Below are 17,800 nucleotides of genomic sequence, written 5' to 3' on the forward strand. Positions count from 1 at the left end.
ATCCTATTCTATAATGGCATGTGGGCACTTGGATTATGTTATAGAACACTATTGTAATGTAATGTAATGTAATCTGACATTGGTGTGCCTACATTTGCTTGCCTGAAGTTTGGCCAACCATAGACCTGGCATAACTGGCCAAATACGGCAGGGGCTCATGTAACTGACAGGATTCTGTAAGGTACAAAAATGACAATTTTGCCTATGTCTCCCCCATGCTCCAGCAACAGAAACTACGGAGTGGACAGCGAACAAATGGAAGCTTGGAAATAATCATCAGTCAGGCCTTATTGAACAGAGCTGTGATAAAACTATAAATGACTTGATATGAGTCAAGTTTCGGCCAACGGGCCTGCATCAGGAGTCAAACTAAATAAAAACTGAATAAACACATAAAAAACTACTAATAAATACATCCATAATATGTACATATAGAAATTTCTAATAACAACATAAGAGAAACAATTATGCTTTATAACAATTTCCAGTGCAACAGGTGAAACATTCTAGACAGATGGGCAGTATCCCCATGGCCCTGTGCCATTTGCAGAAGGAAACCACTCCAGATTTTTTTCTCTGTGCTTCTTGTGTATTTCACTGGGCGCCCTAGCTCCACCTAGAGTTTTTCCTTTCTGCACACATGCCTGCAGAAGTGTGTGTGTTCTGCTCTCCACAATTTCTTATTTTATTTGGAGTATTTTTTCATCCCTTTTGAGGGGTTTCTGCAATTATTCAGCTCTGCCTTTCATTAAGATCACACAGACTTCAGTCTATAGCTGACAGGTCAGTCCCTGGTGGTATCTGTCAGCTAGCCTGCATTTACTTCTGCCGAATGAAGTTTCGAGCACAGACTGTTTGGCATCTGTTGGAGACTTGACGGTGTCTTGCAGGGTGCCAGCTGCATCTTCTCACCTCCGCCCATCCCTGAGCACATCCGTCGGTCTGCAGCGGTGTAAGAACAGTCAGACATCGGGTCTGACTGGCAGCCCGAAAATCAGCGTTGCAGAGGCATTCCCAGCATGAGGCAGTGATTTTCTGATTCAGTGATCTACTGAAAGAGAGCTGAGGCAGGCTGCAGCACATTTTCAGGTGAATCAGGAAAGGTTTGAAATTCAAAATTTTGAGGGTTTCTGCATGTTTCTCTGTGTTCCCTCAACTGAAAAAAATCCTAAAATCACTGTTTTTCTTATTTGTTTAATGTAAAAAAAAATCATTGTTTTTGATGCAATTTTCTTAATGTCGGCTATCTTGGATTTTTAGCGATGTTTTTTCAAAAGCTCCCTGCTTCTCCAAAACTGCAATTTCTGCCTCAAAACTTGTTAAGATGAAGTCCTTGGGCTCTCCTGATGTGAATTCATGCCAGGATTACATAAATTTTGTGCTTTAAGAGCTTTTTTTAAATTTTTAAATTTTGCAAATTTTCAAAAGAAAATACAAAGGTTAACACCTGAATTTGTAAGACAATTACATCAATGAAAAAATTTAAAAGGAAAACCTTTATCATAGTATAATTACATATCAATGCTTGTCTAAGTCCACTATAATGGGAACAAGATGTTGGAAAAGAAAAGAAGATGGAGATAATTTCATAAAAAAGGGGAAAAAAAAGAAAAATAAGGGGCATGTTAGAGACACTGCATTAAAAATGATAAGTAAAAAGTTAAAACATCTGCATTGGATTTCTTTATTGATGTAAACGACTTTATGAGCCCATTTGCGATCCTATACTTAATCCTGTTGAATGAAGATTGCTGCGTTGTAGCTATTCTACTTTCCCAAACTGTTTAGATGTGATGGTTCTAAGAAAACATAAATATGACTTTGATATTTCACGATGCACTTACAAGGAAATTGAAGGAAATAAGTAGCACCCAAAGAAACAACCAGCTTATGCAGACCCAGAAAGGTCTTGTGTCTGCTCTGTTACCTTAGACAAATCAGGAAAAACCAACACATTTGAACCACAGAATGGAACATCCTTAAATCGAAAATACAGTCTCAATTTCTATCGGGTTCTAAGGTGAAAGTCACTATCAATGTTAGCCTAGCAGCTATGATCACAGATTGAGAGTTTTCTAAAAAAAAACCCAAAAAAAACATGTCAAATCTAGGCTAGGTGTCTCATTCATTCTTCTTTTCATCTTTTTCCTTCTCCAACACACCAGAAGTTAGATAAAAGGCCCTGGTTAAAGGTGGCATAGAATCCTTAGGAATCTGTAAAATTTCCTCAAAGTATTTTTTTTACTATATTTGTCAGGGACAAGAGAGGTGTTTAAGGAAAATTTACAAATCTCAAGTTTAGTCTTCTATTGAAATTCTCAATTGTCTCCAATTTTTGATGTATCAATAATTTATCTTTAGTTCTTGCTGACAATCTAGAAATTTTTCCTGATTTTTTTTTTCTAATTTCTGTAGACTCCCAGAATGTTTATCCAGTTTCTCTTGATGTTTCCCCACCTGGATTTGAAGGAGAAGCAACCCTTCACTAATTGTATCCAAACGTTGACTCACTGAATGCTCCAACTTTTCAATAGCTCTATAAAATTCTCCTAAAGAGGTAGAATCCTGCTCAAACCTCTTAAACGTGTCAATTATTCCATCCGACCCCACTTGCTCTACAATGATAGTTCCTAGAGTCCCCTAGGGCCCATTCAATCGTCGACACTCGTTATCTTCTCAGTGGATGCCAAGGGGGGATTTTGTGTGGTCGGAACACCAAACGGTGATGGGAACCTGTCACCATCAATAGCTGTATCAGAACTCTATGATGATCCCATTGGCGCAACCAGGAACCCTGGTCTTAGAGGGATCTCGCGTTGTTTAGGACTCAGTGAAGTTTCCAACAAAACTGGAGAGGCTTCTCCAAACACTGCTCTCGAGTCATCCGAAGACTCCAATCCAGCCACAGATGACAAAAAGCCTAAGATAAAAGTCTGGGCCAGGGCTAGAAGAGCGCTAATCCCGGGCAGTTGAGTAGGTGCTTTCACCTGTCCCTTCCTTTTATTGCCCATCCTCAGAAACCGGAGAGCTCAATTAGTGTTTGATATCCCTGCCACCATATTGCTTCCTTTAAGAACATTCTTGCACCACATACTGTGTGGCGCACCTAGGAGAGGCAGCAACATTCAGCTTAGCCTCTTCCATGTTGAAGTAGGTGACCAAATGCTCGGCTTGCCCAGTGGGGTGGCCTTCTTTATTTTTGGGACTTGGCATGGCTGCTAGTTTCGTGTGCCTGGCTGCAGATCTTCCGCAACCTAAGAAACACAAAGTTAAGTCATCAAAGGGTGAATTTACACCCCAGTAGCCAGAAGCTTTCTCTGAATTTATGAGACATTTGTGGAATGAGTTTTAAAGCTGGTGTTCTTCCCCTGCACAGTCCCGCTGTATCTCAGATGTGTCTATTAGTGGCATATCTTCTATGGACACATCCTTATCTCAGTCATAGAAACATAGAAAGATGACAGCAGAAAAGGGCTCCAGCCCATCAAGTCTGCCCACTCTATTGACCCACCCCATTAAGTCTGAATGCTAATGACCTAGTTCCTTAACTCGACCCTCGTAGGGATCCCACGTGGATGTCCCATTTATTCTTAAAGTCCAGCAGGCTGGTGGCCTTGATCACCTGCACCGGAAGTCTGTTCCAGTTATCTACCTCCCTTTCTGTGAAGAAATACTTCCTGGTGTCACCACTAAATTTCCCTCCTCTGAGTTTGAGCAGGTGCCCCCTTGTGACCGAGGGTCCCTTGGGAAATAATATATCGTTTCCACCTCGACACGACCCGTGATGTACTTAAATGTCTCAATCATGTCACCCCTTTCCCTGCGCTCCTCTAGGGTATAGAGCTGCAGTTTGCCCAGTCTTTCTTCGTATGAGAGACCCTTGAGCCCCGCGACCATCCTAGTGGCCATCCGTTGGACTGACTCAGCTCGAAGCACATCTTTCCGGTAATGTGGCCTCCAGAATTGCACACAGTATTCCAGATGGGGTCTCACCATGGTTCTGTAGAGTGGCATTATGACTTCAGGTTTACGACTGACGAAGCTTCTATTGATACATCCCATCATTTGCCTTGCCTTTGATGAGGCCTTCTCTACTTGTTTGGCAGCCTTCATGTCTGCACTGATGATTACCCCAAGTCCCGTTCCTCTGAAGTCCTAGCTAGCGTTTCTCCATTCAAGGAGTATGTTCTGCATGGATTTCCGCTGCCGAGATGCATGACCTTACATTTTTTAGCGTTGAAGCCTAGCTGCCATGTCGAGGACCAGTTTTCCAACGTGATCAGATCTTGTGTCATACTATCCTGGAGTTGCTTTCACTTACTATGTTACACAGTTTGGCATCTTCGGCGAACAGTGCTACTTTACCCTGAAGCCCCCGGGTCAAGTCCCCTATGAATATGTTGAAAAGGGATGGTCCCAGGACTGAGCCTGCGGCACTCCGCTAGTCACCTACGATGTCTCAGAGAGGGTGCCGTTGACCACCACCCTCTGAAGTCTTCCACTCAGCCAATCACTGACCCATGCAGTTAGTTTCTCACCCAAACCCATCGATTTCATCTTGTTTAATAGTCTACGGTGTGGGACACTGTCGAAAGCTTACTGAAATCCAGGTAACACTATGTCTAGAGACTCTCCCGAGTCTAGCTTTCCTGTCACCCAATCGAAGAAGCTTATAAGATTGGATTGGCATGACCTGCCTCTGGTGAATCCATATTGACAGGGATCCCTTAGATTCCCTTCATCCATTATCGTGTCTAATTTACCTTTAAGTAGAGTTTCCATGAGTTTACACACTATTGATGTGAGACTCACTGGTCGGTAGTTTGCAGCCTCTTCTCTGCAACCCTTTTTGTGGCAGAGGAACGACGGTTAGCTGTTTTCCAGTCCAGGGGGACCTCTCCCCGTACTTAGGGAGAGATTGAAGAGCATGGCTAACGGTTCCGCCAGAACATCGCACAGCTCTCTAAGCACTCTTGGGTGCAAATTGTCCGGTCCCATGGCTTTGTTCACCTTGAGTCTTGAAAGTTCTCTGTAAACATCAACTGGTGTGAACTCAAAATTCAGAAATGGGTCTTCCTTGCTTTCCTTTGCTTCCAGCCGTGGCCCATGCCCTGGTGCCTCGCAGGTAAAGACTGAACAGAAGTAATCGTTCAGAAGTTTGGCTTTTTCAGAATCTATTTCCACATAATTCCCGTCTGGCGTTCTAAGGCGTACTATCCCGTCTGCATTCTTTTTCCTGTCGCTAATGTACCTGAAGAAGGATTTGTCCCCTTTCTGAATGTTCTTTGCTAGAGTTTCTTCCATTCGAAGTTTGGCCTCCCTGACTGCTGTTTTGACCGCTGCAGACTTTGTCCTGTATTCAATGTTTGCTTCTTTTTCCCCCGTGTGTTTGTACAAGAGAAACGCTCTTTTCTTATCCTTGACGAGGTACGAGACCTCATCAGTGAACCATTGGGGTTTCTTTTTTCTTTGTTGTTTAGTTACTGATTTTATGTCGTGGATAGTTGCCTCATGAAGGGTCGATTTCAAGGTTGACCACATAACCTCCACATTATCCGTTACTTCTTGAACCTGAAGCGTCTGATGGATTGTTCTTGCACTGCCTGATCCTGATGATGATGACCAGCTTGCTGACCCCTTATTTTCAGGCGCAGCGCTTCCCAGGATGAGCGATCAGACTGTGTACTGGATATGCGGATCCCTCTGGAGTTTTGGAACCTGGGGATGATTCCACGGTTCTGCATTTATTTAAGTCTGCAGCTTATTGCAGAGTCATTGCAGGAGTTGAATTTAGTCACTCAGCCAGCTCTGTCCATTTCTTCTTCCTAGCTTTGTGAAGTGCACTTGCAGTCTTCCACCTTTCCCTGGCACCCTGATATAAGCATTCTTATTTCAGAGCAATTTGATTCTCCAGAAGGTGCTCTTAAGATAGCAAGTGCCATGTCTCGCTTGTATCCTCTGGCACAGGAGTGCAAACAGCTTCTAGGTCAGCCTAGGGTGGATTCTTTGGTTGCACAGGTGACTAAGCACACCTCTCTACCCAGTGAAGGTGGTGTGGTGCTTAAATATATGCAGAACCGCCCTGTAGATGTGGTCCTCCTGAGACTTTTTGATGCAGCTATTTTAGGAATAAAAGCTGCTTTGGCAGCGTCCTTTGTCTCATGCACAAGTCTATCTCGACTGTGCGCGCTGGAGATTGAGGCTGTTTATCCTCCTCTTCAGCTTCTTTTGACAGGGACAGATTATGTTGCTGACGCATTGTATGTTGTTATGCGGGTTTTGGCTAAGGTGTTGGCATACTCCATTTCTGCCTGCAGGATGCTCTGGATCAGGCGATGGGTTGGTGATTCCACTTCCAAGACTACTTTGGCTAGACTTCCATTCAAGGGGCAGTTATTGTTTGGCAAGAGCCTGGATGATCTCATGAATTCTGTGTTTGACCATCACCCTAAGATCCTGCCTGACAGCAGACCCAGGCCCTCTAGAGATTCTGGTTGCTCTAATTTTCATAGCTCCCGGTGATCCCGCCCGCATGCGAGTGCCACGTTGCAGAGATTTTCCCAGAGTTCCCAGCCTAGGTATACCAGCTACAGGTGGTCCCAGCCTTCTGCTTCCCTTCCTTTAATCTCTGCCAAAAAAAGATGCAATGACACCAGGCCAAGGGATACTTCTCTATAGATAGGAGGCAGACTCTCAGCATTCCTATCTGCCTGGGTTTGCATTTCATCTGACCAGTGGGTCTTGGACATTATTTAGTCAGACTACAAGCTGGAATTTGCCCGGTCTCTGGTGGACTGGTTTGTGGACTCTTCCACGGGTTGGCCAGACAATGCGCTCAACATTCAAGCCACTGTTCAAACTTTAGAGTTGGGCTCATGCAGATACTCTATATACTTTATCGTGTCAAAAAAAGGCTCTGAAGATTGGAGGCCTATTCTGGATCTTCATTAAGTGAATGTGGCTCTCAAGGTTTCACGCTTTTGCATAGAGACAGTGCGATTGGTCATTGCAGCAGTGGCCTCTGGAGAGTTCCTTGCCTCTCAGAATCTCATGGAAGCCTACTCGCATATTCCGATATTTCCAGCCCACCACCAATTCTTGTGATTTCAAGTCCTGGAACAGCATTACCAGTTCTCGGTTCTACACTTTGGGCTGGCAATAACTCCCCATACATTCACCAAGGTGATGGTGGTCGTAGCAACTTACCTACAAAAATTAGGTTTGCAGGTACAGTCTTACTTGGACGATTGGCTGATCAGGGCTCCCTTGTTAGCTGAGGGTTGATGCATGGTGGAACGGGGGATCCAGGTACTAGAGGACATGGGCTGGATCGTGAACTACAGAAAAGCAATCTGATGCCCATGCAGTAGCTGGAATATCTGGGTGTTATCTTCAACAAGGCTGAAGGCCATGTCTATTTTCCAGAGGCATGCAGACTGAAACTGTGTGCCCAGATTTCGGCCCTTCTGGAGCTGCCGCCTCCTTTGGTGTGGGACTGTCTTCAGCTGCTGAGGTCCATGGTGGCTACAATAGATCTAGTGCCATGGGCGAAAGCACACATGCATCCAGACTATCTTCAGATCCTGGGGTCCATGGTCACCACAATAGATGTAGTGCCATAGGTGAGAGCACACATGCGTCCTCTCCAGCATGCCTTACTCTATTGCTGAGCTCCGCTCAGTGATGCTTTACAGACCTGTCTTGCCTGGACTCTGAAGACTCGGGCCAGCATGGCTGGGTGGCTTCTTCTGCAGTCGCTCTGCAGGGGTACTCCACTGTGGATTGCCTCTTGGATCATGGTGATGACAGATACCAGTCTTTGAGCCTGGAAGCCCACTGCAATCGTCTCATCCAGGGGAGTTGGACAACTTCTCAGAGGAAATGATCAATCAACTGGTTGGAGCGGAGAGTCATTCAGCTGGCTATGAAGTGATTGTAGAAGACTCTGGAGGGCCAATCAGTCAGGGTCATCTCTGACAATGTGACGGCAGTAGCCTATGTCAATCACCAGGGAGGGACCAAGAGCACCCCTCTGCTCAGGAAGCCTGCCTTCTTTTTCTATGGGCAGAACATCACCTCCAGATGCTATCAGCAGCACATGTAGCGGGAGTCCACAATGTTCAAGCTGACTTTCTCAGCAGACAGACTCTGGATCCAGGTGAGTGGGCCCTGTCCGCAGAGGTGTTTCAATCCATAGTGCGGTGCTGGGGCAGGCCTCACTTTGACCTCATGGCCATGGCGAGAACAAGAAAGTGGATCATTTCTTCAGTTGAAGATCCGAGCCTAGAAGTGAGGGTCTCAACACATCAGAAGATTCTCCTGTATGTCTTTCCTTACTAGCCCATTATAGTCCGAGTTGTTCGGTGGATCATAGTCCATCCGAGCAAAGTCATTCTAGTGGCTTCAGACTGGCCTCGCAGATTGTGAAATGCAGATCTGATGTGTCTTTGCATGGGTCAAGGCTGCCTTTGGCTGATTGTCCATCCAGACCTGCTTATGCAAGGTCAAGTCTGTAAGGAGGACCCGAGACACTTTGCTCTTACGGCATGGCTCTTGAGCGCGCAGCCTTAGAACATAAAGATTATTCTGATATGGTTATTGACACTCTTCTCAAGTCTAAGAAGTTGTCTACTGTTTCTGCTTATGCTAAGACATGGAAGGCTTTCCAACATTGGTGCGCTCAGGATCAGGTGCACCCTTTTACGGCTTCAATCTTGATGGATCTTGCCTTTCTGCAAGCTGGGATTGATAAAGGACTCACTTTAGCATCTCTTTGGGTTCAGGTAGCTGGACTCTCTTGTTTTCGAGTCCGGGATCATCGTTCCTCTTTAGCATCTCATCTGATGTGTTGCTCAGATTTCTGAAGGGGGCTCTTCGCATCAGACCACCGGTTAAGCAGCTTGTTCTCCAATCTTGGAACCTCAACATGGTACTGTCTATCCTCACTAAGGCCCCTTCATGATGCTTCCCTCTTGGACTTAATGCGCAAGGCCGTGTTTCTGGTCACTATTACCTTAGCACGGTGGGTCTCAGAACTCCAGGCTCTTTCTTATTGAAAACCGTTCCTCCGCATCTCGGAGACTAGGATTTCTCTGAGTATGGTTCTTTCCTTCCTGCCAAAGATAGTTTTGGCTTTCCATTTTAATCAGGAAGTGCATTTGCCTGCTTTTTAGCCTACTGGTTTCAGGACACAAGATCACCTTTTGAAGAAATTGGATGTGCGCAGAGTGCTTTTTCACTACCTGGAGGTCACTAACGAATTTCGTCTCTCTGACTATCTGTTTGTGCTGACTCATTCTGTTCAGCGGGGCACTCCTGCTTCCAAGGCCATGATTTCCAGATGTATCCATAGGGTCATTTTGTCTGCCTATATTCTTTCTGGGAAACAGTCTCCCATTTCTGTGTGGTTTCTTCATGGGCTGAAGCTAGAGCTGAGGCGATCTGCAGGGCGGCAACGTGATCCTCTCTATACACGTTTGCCAAGCTTTACAGAGTGGATATGGTAGCGAGGCAGGGTCCTCGGTCTTACAGGTTGGCACAGCAAGCCCACCCTATCTTTTAGGAGACTGTTTTTGTATGTCCCATCTGTTTAGAATGTCTCAGCTGTTGCACTGGAAAAAGAGATTATGTACTTACCCTGGTAAGCTCTTTTCCTGTAGATTGGTGAGACATTTAAGACTCCCACCCTGTCCTTCCTGTGCCTGCCAACTGTCTCAGTCTGTTTATGCTTCTCCAAGTTGTCTCCTGCAGCATCTCTTGGACATCTGAGTGGTAGAGCCCATTCCGGAACACGAATTGGGCTTAGGCAGATACTTCATATACTTTATCATGCCAAAGAAAGGCTCAGAGGACTGGAGACCCATTCTGGATCTCAAGTCGGTCAATCGATTCTTGTGGATTCCTCATTTCCGAATGGCAACCATGCACACAGTCATAGCTGCAGTCTCTCCCGGAGAGTTTCTGGCATCCTTGGATCTCACGGAGGCTTACCTCCATATTCCAATCTACCCAGAGCACCGCAGGTTTCTGCATTTCCATGTTCTGTAAAAAGTTTCAACTTTTGTTTGGTCTTGATATACCGCTTTTAAATGCAAAGCAGTTTACAATTATACAGAAATAAAAATGTTAAAAATATAAAATGATAGACAGATTCACATGAACAGTGCAGACATAACATGATATATAAGGGTAAATGGGAAAGATACATTGCATAAAAATAAAAAGAAAGGGGCAAGTGAAAAACTTAAGGGATAGAAGGAATCTTTAATGTTAGGCCCAATGTTTGAGTCTTATGAATAGGGAGACCTAGGAATAGATCTCAAAAGCATCTTTGAAAAGAAATATTTTAAGACTAGATTTAAAGTTTTTGAGGTTATTTTCTTGTCTCAGGGTCAGAGGTAGGGTGTTCTACAATGTGGGTGCGGCTACTGAAAAAATGGTTTTATATGCTGTATCGCAGGGCTGCCCAAGTCCGGTCCTCGAGATCTACTGGCAGACCAGGTTTTCAGGATATCCACAGTGAACATGCATGAGAGAGATTTACATACCAAGAAGGCAGTGCAGGCAAATCTCTCTCATGCATATTCATTGTGGATATCCAGAAAACCTGGCCTGCCAGTAGATCTCGAGGACCGGACTTGGGCAGCCCTGCTGTATCGTAAAACAACTGACGGAAAGAAGGAACTGCAAGGAGCTATTGTTGGGAAGAACATAGTGACCTTTGCGATTCATAGGGGATCAGCAATCTGTCTATGAATGAGGGAATATGACTAGATTGAACTTTGAAATCAAGAAGAGTTTTGAACATAATTCTATGGGAAATAGGTAAACAGTGAGCTTTTTTTAAGGAGGGGGGTGACATGATCAAATTTCTTAGCGTTAAAGATTATTTTTATAGCAGTATTTTGAATAACTTGCAGTCTCCTAATCTCTTTGAGTAATGCCTGGTAAAGAGAGTTACAGTAATCAAGGGTTAATATTACTAATGAATGAATGAGAATGTTAATTGAATTAGAGTTGAGTAGTGACGAGAGAGATCTTATCATCTTTAGTTTAAAGAAGTATTTTTGCACCTCTGAACTAATTTGAGAATTAAAGGATAATGTGTTATCAAGGATCATTCCTAGGATTTTGTTGTTTGGTACAAACTGAATAGGGATTGAAGAGATACGTAATGGGGATGCAAGGGTTTAATTTCCTTTCTGTGAGAAGAACATATGCTTTGTTTTTGTAATATTAAGGGAAAGGAGATTTTGGCAGAGCCACTCATACACTAGATGTAATTTTTGATTAATTTCCATGATTTCAGTTTGATTATGGACCTGGACTGGATGAACAAGTTGGATATTGTCCGCTTATGCACACACTGTGAATCCAACAGATTATGCAATGGTTAGTAAGGGTGAAAGGATGGATCCTTGAAGAACCCCCTGAATCTTGCAGATATGCTTTTGAAGAAGAGTTTTGAACATGAACTTAATATTGTCTATCAGAAAAGTATGAGTTGAACCATTTAAGAGCAACTCCAGAAATTCCTAACGCCTCAAGACTGTTTAGGAGGATTGTGTCAAAGGCTGTCTTTAAATCTAGTGAAATCAAGAGAACTGATTTTCTCTGATCCAGATAATTCCTTATCATCGTAACTAAGCCTAAGAGGGAAAGTTCTGTGGAGCCTGTTTGGCATTTATTTGATCAAGTAATGGTGTCAATTGATTAAAAACAATCTTTTCCTTTAACTTGGTGAGATAGGGAATATTAGCTATAGGGCGGTTGTTGGCACATTTGTCGGGATTTCTGGAAGAGTTTCAGGATAGGCCTAATTCTAGCTAATTTCCAATGGATTGGTAGGATGCCATAGGAAAGGCTATTTCCAATCATGTTTTGAATGAAGGGGTCAAAAATGGAGAAATATTTTTTGATCAGGAAAGGTGGCAAGGATTGACCTTGGTTTCCTGAATTATTAGTGGAATGCATTGTTTTTTCTATTTCAAGTAAAGAAGGTATACTCAAGTCTGAGAATGTGCTGAAAGAGATAGAATGAGGTTTGTCAGATCAAGAGGCAAGGTGTTTGTAGAAATTAAAGTGTTGCAAATGGCGATGATTTTGTTTGAGAAGTAGTTTGCCAAATCCTGTGCTGAGGGACTTGTAGAAGATAGGGATGAATTATTGTTTCCTTTTGCAGTAAGCGATTTTATGATGGCATAGGCTGAGGAGTTTTTGGATGCAACCATTTTTTTGTTATAGTACATTTTTTTATTTTCCTGAATTTGCTTTTTAAAGTGTGTGGCTTTGTCTTTATAAAGGTTGAGTAAAGTAGGTATACGGTGATGAAGCCAACGTCTTTCAAGAGCACGAACCTGGCGTCTCAGCAGGACTAGTTCCGGTGTGAACCAGGGCTCTTTCTTCTTTTTGTTAGAGAAAGAATTTTGATATTGAACGGGGGCTAAGTCATCTAAGAGTTTTTGAGTTACCTTTGGCCACAAATCTATCTGTGTGTCCATTGGTAGGGTTTGAAAATTCGTAATGTTGAGATCAAGGGATTCTACTATGGAACCATGATTTAGTTTACTAAAGTCCCTGAAACTAGTCTGGATAGTTGGGGAATTGCAAACAGGAATAGGACTGGTTAAGCTAAATAAGATGAGAGGATGGTCTGCTCAAGGAGGCTGGGAGATCTCAGATAACAGTATATAGTGGTGCCTCACACAACGAACTTAATTGGTTCCAGGAGCAAGTTTGTTATGCGAAAAGTTCGTTATGTGAAACGCGTTTTCCCATAACAATACATGTTAAAAAAAATAATTCGTTCTGTAGCATAAAATATGCTAAGATGACATAAAAAAAGATAAATTTATCTTGTTAGAGCTGGTGTTAGACACAACTGGGGACTGCAAAGTCCAGGCAGAGGCTTACGGCTCTCTTTGACCAGGGGGGACAGTTGCCCTAGTTGCACTACCCTAACCCTATTCCTGCTATGTGTGACTGTGGTATTCTGTTAGCATGATATTTCTGTGTAGCATTCTATAATAATTTGGCTTATTCAATTTTCTTGATAGTAGAGGGGATATATGTGAAGGGGAGGGGAGACAGGGGTTTTGTGTATTATAATCACCCCCCACATACTCCCCAGTACCTTTTTTAATTCCTCCCATCTTTCCCAGCCAGTGGCGTACAGGCCAGAAGCGCAGAGATCAGGAGCAATTCCTCTGCACGCCTGTGTGGGCCCATGCCGATCTCCGAATGGCTGCTGTTAGTTCTTGTGAGTCCCGCGAGAGCTGACTGCAGCCATTCAGAGATCAGCGCAGGCCCAGGCAGTAGCACAGAAGGCTTGCTCTTGATCTCTGCGCTTCTGGCTGGGAAATTTGCTAGACCACCAGTTACGAGTGAGCGGGTGAGATTAAAGTTGCAGCAGTGGTGGCTTTTTTAAAAAAATATGTGGCGGCGGGGGGAGGTTTAAAAATATGCGGTGGCGGCAGAGGCTTAAAAATATGCAGCAGCGGCGGCAGGGGGGTTTAAAATATGTAGCGCCACTGCACAGGGAGCCAGGCGGAGAGAGGGCAGTTAAGCGCAGTGCCTGCGCGGAAGGATGCAGCTCGGGCGACTTCGTTGTGTGAAACGAAGTTCGTTGTAGGAAGCAAGACATGAAGTTCGTTGTGCGCAGCGTTCGCTGTGCGAGGCGTTCGTTATGCGAGGCACCACTGTATCTTGTTTCAGGGCATTTGCAAAGAAGACCATGTCGAGAGTGTGTCCGGCAGAGTATGTTAGTCCTGAAAGAAGGGAAGAAAGAGATAGGTCTGTGATGAGGGTTAGAAAGTTAGAGGTCAGAGGGATATTGACCTCATCAAAGTGAAGATTGAAGTCACCTAAAAGAATGGGATTGGTGACAGCAGTACAAATGTCTAGTACGAAAGATTGTAGGAGTAATAAAGAATCCCTAGTGATGGGTGGCGGAAAGTAGATGAGAAGGAAATCAATTTGAAATGTATCAGATAATGAAAAGTGCATAACATCTAACCTCTGATTGGAGTCAGTGCATTCAAGTTTGATTTTTAAGGAAAGGTAAAAAAATAACAGCTATGCCTCCTCCTTTCCTGCCTTGCCTGTTATGATGAAGAAAGGAAAAACCGGGGGGACAAGCCTGGTAAGATAAGCTTCTTCTCCATCACTTAGCCAAGTTTCCTTAATACATAGAATTTTAAGCTGATGTGAAATGATCAGATCTTTGATCAGGTGAAATACATATACATATCAAGCATTATTCACTTGTACATAAAGGTAGAATAAGCCGATATTATTTAGTAATATTGAACAATGATTTAACAAAGGAAACAAATATACTTAATCTATCTCAAGTCCTCAATTTGAAGATCCAAGATTAATTCAGAGTGATAATAAAGGAAAACAAAAGTTAATAGACCTATCAAGCATTACAGTCTAACTGTTGAGTGGGAATCTTACTCATTCAGATATAATGTGATGTTGTGTTATTTCACTTCTCTCCCAAGGCGTTTAAAGTGATATAAAACTGGATAACTGTGAAGGTTCTAAGAAAATATACTATAGGGACTGATATCTAATCACATACTTGCAGGGAAACCTTAAATGGAAAACACCTCCTATCTCTGTTACTGCTGGTCTCAAAATCAAAAACTGTTGTCTCCTTTTTTGTATCTCCCTTGAGACATCAGGAAATATCTGGATTTTATGTCCCAAGAATTCCTTTGATCTATTCTTAAAGAACATCCTTAAAATCCATTCTTTATCTGGTAAAAGCGCTACCATCAACAAAAGTGTAGCTGGAGAAGCGAGAGAAGTATCAGATGTCTCCAATAAATTGGAAACATCCAGTGGGGTCTCTTGTTGATTTCATTTCCAGGATGTTGCTGATCTATTTTCTGTGGCAAATAATAAATTTGAACAAAGGGAGGTATAGTTTGCTCCGGTACATTCAGCACTTCTTTAAAGTACCTCTTCAGCATTTCTATTGGAGTAGCAGTAGGTAACTTTGGGGAATTTAATATACGCAAATTATTTACTCTACTTTGATTTTCCAGAACTTCCAATTTTTTCCTTAGAAAATTATTATCTGTTACCAATGCTTCCTGAATTTTTTTTTACTGAATTTACCTCCGTGGAAACTTTTAATAAATCAGTCTTAATTGTTAAAGTGTCTTGTTTTAAAGTAGAAAGTTCTTTTACCTGTTTATTCAGTTTCTCCCCTAATTCATTTACTTGTGGTGCAATTGAGTTTCCCAAATTTACTACAAGGTCCCACAAAGCATCCAGAGTAACTTTGGGTGGTTTAGTTACTGTTGTAAAAGATACAAGTGGTAAAGAGAGTTTCTCAGTTCCCAGGTATACCTCTTGTCTACCTCGGTCCGTCTCCGCTATAATTGTAATTCCTTCCTCAGGCGGTCTCTCTGGGGAAACCAAAATCCCCTCAGGATCCTCCAACAAGCCCTGGCCTCCTATGGCTCAAACACTGCCTCCTTGGACATGTTAAGCTCATGTGGAGAGCTTGCTCTCTGAGGCTACAGGGGCGGTGTTCTGGTATCGGGACTCAAGGTGGCGTTAAGCCCAGGGAGACCAACAATGGCGTCACTCCCCGCCAGTGTCTCCAGCGGGCGATTTCCCGACAACCCTGGCTCCTGCTGGTGCCGCAAAGTTTATCTATGGGGCCGATTGGAGGTGCTGCTGGGCGTAGGGAGGCACTACCGACGCTCCTACCCCTCCGTTTTGGCATAACTGCAGGAAATTCAAAGACAAAAGAAGATTAGCAGCATCTTCTCAATAGCAGTCTGTCGCGGCCATCTTGGATCCTGAAATTTATTTTTTTAAGGAGCGAACTTTACTAAGGCCAAGAGAGCAAGTGGCGGTATTGGATGGCACAAGTATAGATGGGTCGTGAGCAGTGCTCCCTCTAAGCGGGCGGGTGTTGTGAGCAAACCTTTTTTCGCTGTGAGCTAGCGCCAGCAAGTTATGAGCCAACTCGCCCGATTCTCCTCTCGCCGCCCTGCCATCTGCCGTACGCCGTGCGCTGTGACGAGAAACTTGTGCGCTGCGATGTATATTTTGTGCGCCAGCGCACGCCAGCGCAGCTTAGCGGGAACACTGAGAGTCCAAGGGGGGAATAGGCATTAGGATCCGGTTTCTTTGTAGGGGTCTGTGTTGTCTTATGGTAGGACTAAGACACTGTCCCCAAAGTACTGGAATGGGTTCTCCTGCCTTAGCGAAAGTGGAAAGAGAAATAACAGAAAGTCAATGGGAAAAAGAAGAAGAGATGCCCAAAGTAGTTGTATTTTATCCAAAAGTATAAACTTTGAATATATGCTTGCAGGAAGTGCACGAAGAAGCGCACTAAGGAACAAGTCCTGCTCCTTAAGTGCATGCACCGCAAGAGAGTAAAGATTTAAAGGGACTACCGGCTCAGTTTCGGTAAAGCGGTAGCGGAACGATCTTAAGAAGAATGTCAAACAAAATTATAAAACAACATAAGCAGAATTTAACAAAATTATAACAAACAGAATTTAACAAAATTATAAAACAACATAAGCAGAATTTAAACAAGATTAAAATTTAAAAACGCAATCAAAGTAAATACAAAGAAAAAGTACTTAAAACCAATTAAATGGAGAAAATATACAGACAAAGCAGTAACAAAAATAATGCAGTGAGTTTCTCTGTGTGGTGCAGATGAGGAAAATGTCAGTAATGGCATGCGCCGCAAGAGAGTAAAGATTTAAAGGGACTACTGGCTCAGTTTCTGGTAGGCATGGCCAGTGACATTCTAAGGGCGGGGGGTGGGAACCACCCTGCGTGCTAGCCCTAGGGGGGTGCACAGCCAGCCGGCCGGGTCCGGAACCTCCCGCGCTGCTCCAAACGGCACCTGCACCTCAACGCGGCTGCCGTACTTATTCCAAAGCAGAGTCAGCAGCTGCGCTGAAGTGCAGGAAGGTCCCACGATGACTGCCGTCTGCTTCCTCTGCTCCGGAAGATGTAAGCGATGTCAGAGGGGGTAGACCAGCAGCCACAGTCATCACAGGACCTTGCTGCAACTCCCTGTGTCTGCCGGCCCACCCCCTCTGACGTCACTTACCTCTTCCAGAGTAGAGGCAGCAGAAGCAGTCATCGCAGGATCTTGCTGTTTTGGAGGGAGAGAGGAGCATAGAAGGGTGGTGGAGGGAGAGAAAAAGGTGCAGAAGCTGATGAAATTGGTGTGCAGGGAAAGGAGAGAGAGACATAAGGGAGAAGGATACTGGATGGAATTGGGTTGGAGGGAAAGAAAGGGGCAGATGCTGATGGAAGTGGGGGAAGGGAGAGGAGAGAGTGAAATGCCAGACCATTGGAGGACAGAAGGGAAGAAGATGGATGCCAGACAAATGGGGGTAAAGGGAGAAATAGAAGGGGGAGGCATAAAGTTTCTGGAAGAGGAATAGAAGGAGAGAAGATGCCATATAAAAGAGGCAGAGAGAGCTTAAACAGTGGATGAAAGGAAGAGAGTGACAAGAAGATGAGGAAAGCAGAAACCAGAGAAGACAAGGTAGAAAAAAAATTCTATTTAATTATTTTTTTGCTTTAGGGGAGATGCATCGCTGTTTCTGTGGTGTTGCATTGTATGCAGCGTCCAGCTTCTTGGTGGTTCAATTTAACCTTTGTCTATGTATTTCAATTTTATCCCCCCTTTTAAAAAACTGTAGAGCATTTTTTTTAGCGCCAGCCGTGGTGGTAACAGCTCTGATGCTCAGAATTCTATGAATGTCTGAGCTGTTACCACCGTGGCTAAAACACACACTACAGTTTT

The 17,800-nt window shown here is 43.8% G+C and overlaps 1 protein-coding gene across 2 annotated transcripts in view; it reads left to right on the forward strand.

Annotated features, from left to right (window-relative positions):
* The window catches only part of LOC117349026 (protein clarinet-like), a 404,996-nt gene that overhangs the window by 220,349 nt on the left and 166,847 nt on the right, over positions 1-17,800 (forward strand). The gene's annotated exons all lie outside the window — the stretch shown is intronic.

Source organism: Geotrypetes seraphini, chromosome 1 (assembly GCF_902459505.1).
Source record: "Geotrypetes seraphini chromosome 1, aGeoSer1.1, whole genome shotgun sequence".
Lineage (NCBI taxonomy): Eukaryota > Metazoa > Chordata > Amphibia > Gymnophiona > Dermophiidae > Geotrypetes > Geotrypetes seraphini.